This window comes from Chrysochloris asiatica, unplaced genomic scaffold (assembly GCF_000296735.1).
Source record: "Chrysochloris asiatica unplaced genomic scaffold, ChrAsi1.0 scaffold00063, whole genome shotgun sequence".
Lineage (NCBI taxonomy): Eukaryota > Metazoa > Chordata > Mammalia > Afrosoricida > Chrysochloridae > Chrysochloris > Chrysochloris asiatica.
In genome coordinates this window covers 9,870,976-9,873,986 of record NW_006408581.1, presented here as the reverse complement: position 1 = coordinate 9,873,986, position 3,011 = coordinate 9,870,976, and the positions used below count along the sequence as shown (strand labels likewise).

General features: G+C 34.3%; 1 pseudogene; it reads right to left on the bottom strand.

The window, feature by feature from the left end:
- Positions 1–1,897: 1,897 nt before the first annotated feature.
- Positions 1,898–2,707, bottom strand: LOC102811124 (annotated as a pseudogene).
- Between the last annotated feature and the right edge of the window lie 304 nt (positions 2,708–3,011).

The window sequence follows — 3,011 nt, the reverse complement described above, 5'->3', positions numbered from 1 at the left end:
AGGTTTTTAGAGAAAAACTACCCAAGGTTTGTAAATAAAGTTGAATGCTAAATTCTGGGCATGTTGGATTAGAGGATAATAGTGGCAGCCTCATTAGCATTTAGATACAGATAAATGAAGCCCGGTGCCTGGGATCTTGCTCACAAACAAAAGCATGAGCTTTTGTTTGTAAAGTGTACAGAGACAGCTTGGCTCCCTTCAGGAACCTTGCTTTATGTTATGTATCCTTAAGAAACTGCACGCCGCTGCTCTAGATCATTTAAGCCTAAAAGTTAATATGTAACAGCTTGATTGCACCTTTTTTCTGTAGAAATAAGAATGTTAGATTGTTAAGAAAAACTATGAAAATATCTTAAAAGTTGTTCCTGTGAATCATTATGTCCTGTTTTGAATGAATAATCACATTTCAGTTCTGTATCCTATCTTATCTAAAGAATCACATCCTCCCTTTGTGAATTACATCCTTCCTTTGCAACAAATCCCTCCTTGGAAAAAGAAAAGACTGAGGTAAAGTGAGTGCTGCATGCAATGCAAGACAGTGCAATGTCTGCTGCAGATGAGCTTGTCTGTCAGCTTGCATCAAACTTGTATGTCTGTCTTCTTTGTGTTTGTTTCTCTGTCTCTTTCGCCTGCCAGACTGCCCCACTTCGTGAAACTTACTCTAATGTCGAGGCAGGTCCCCAACATCTTACAAGTAGGTTTTTTTCATTCTTTTATTTTTTTCTCAGTTACCTTTTTAAATGAGTGCTTTACATTCATATAAACATCAAGAGAGAATACAGGGAAAATAAGTCAGCAACAATGGTATTTTTCTTTCTTAGGTTTGTTAAGAATTTTAATAGTTAAAATTATATCTAACTTGACTTTGGACCCTCATGTAAATAATATTCAGGAAAAAAAAATTGTTTTTATCTGTTTGTTTTTTTTTCCTAGGGACTACAAGGTGTATTCTGAATATCAGAAAGCTTTTTAGACTTGATGGTTGCTTTACCACTTCATCAAAACAGAGAAGATCATACTACTGCATAGGTCCTTCATTGTTTTGTTGTAATATGCATTGCATTCTCATAAATTTCTTTTACAATGTTATAGTATTGCTTTAAAATGATGCATATTAAAATATCAGGAGGTAAAAAATTAAATATGTACATACATACATAACACACATATATGTATAATTTTATTGTTGTTAAATGGTATTAACTCGGTTCTGATTCACAGTGACACTGTACAGGGTTTATGAGGAGCAACTAGTGAGTTTGAACCTCTAACTTTGTGGTTCAAACTGACCTTGTGGTCCAGTGTTTACCTGAAATCACCACACTAGGACATTATATAGATATATACGTTGTTAATAAATGTCATTTTGTGGTTCTGACTTATAGATATCTTGTACAGGGTTTATGAGGAGTAGCTGGTAGATTAGCAGTCCCTTTCTTATAGAGTGGCGGTATGTACTGTGGAGTCAGTCCTAACTCATAGTGACTCTGTATAAGGTTTCCAAGGCTGTAAATCTTTACAAGCGCAGAAAGCCTTATCTTTCTCCCACATATCTGCTGGTCGTTTCAAACTGCTGACCTTGAGGTTAGCTGCCCAACTCATAACCACTATGCTACCAGAGTTCCATATAAATATATATTTCATCAATAATATTATTTTAGATATGCTTCCTTTTACTTGAAGGATATCTTTCTATTCTATTATTTATACCATGTTAACCCATATAGCTTCTTTTAGCGTATATTATCATGTATGTCTGCTGGGGGAAATTGTTTTACTTTTCTCTTTTGCTTTGTTTATTAATTTGAAAATATTTTTATCCAGCTTTCATTCTTTTAGTATACCTTTTGCCAGATATTAAATTCCAGGTTATTATTTTTATCTTTTTTCAGAAAATTTAAAAGTTAGCTTCTTCCTCTGATTCTTCTTCTTCAGCAGTTTCTAGCCAGGTTAGCCATTGATTTACCTGGAACAAAGCCTTACCTTTCCCTGGAAACTCTGGGGTTATATCTTCTTTCCAAGCCAAGAAAGCTTCTTCTTCAATAACTTCCATATCATCAAAGTGAACCAAAAAAACGAAGTGACATGCCTTTTGAGAAGTTGCTATTGTAGCAGGGCACCTGAAGAGCATTCAGTGCACTGACTTGTAGACTGACATGATCATGAAGGGATTTTTGCATTACTGGCTTGAAAGAAAGAAGCAGTTGTTTTTCCTGCTCTAACTGTTCTTTGGAAGAGCAGAGGAAGAATCTGTTTCATCACTGGATAGGTTTACTTCACTAGAAATATATTGTAAGAAGCTAGTCATTCAGATGTTCACAAATCCTTTATCTACACGAAGTTTAGGAGAGATGTTATCATTAATCCACTTGTATATTGTTTGTGGGGATGGATCCAACTTTATTTGCTTTAACAGTTCCTTCTCTAGTTTGAGTAGTGGGAATAAGAAACTCAGTCCCTTTCCTTCCAAGATCTTCAACATTCGGCCTTTATTTTGATCAATTTCTGGAAGCATTTTCTGCATATTGACCTTGCTTTGTTGAAAAAGTTGTGTTAATCATTCTCGATCTTGTAATTTAGCTAATTGCTGAAGGTAAAGTAAGAAGAGAGGTAAATGGGTGTTACTTTCTAGTGGTTGAGCTAGTTCACAAATGCTCACCAGCTCTGAAATGATGGTATAAGCTGCAAACTGTGCTAAATACGTTTGTTTTGTTTTAATATTTTTTTAATATGACTTTTGAATATGTTTTCTCAGTATTCACTCAAATTATCTTAATGCAATGTGTCAAGTTTCTTTAGCTTCGTTCAAAGTGTTCTCCTTATCTTTTGGTTTTACTAATCTGACTATAATTTACTATTAATGGTCAAATTGCTTGTTGCTTGCTTGTTTGTTTATGTTATACATCTGTGAGTGTTTTTAATTTCTAAATTATGCAAATGTATGCTTTTCCCAATGATTTTTGATTTCCTCTTTCTTCAGTGTTCTGAACCACAGTTATTTCCATGTATAC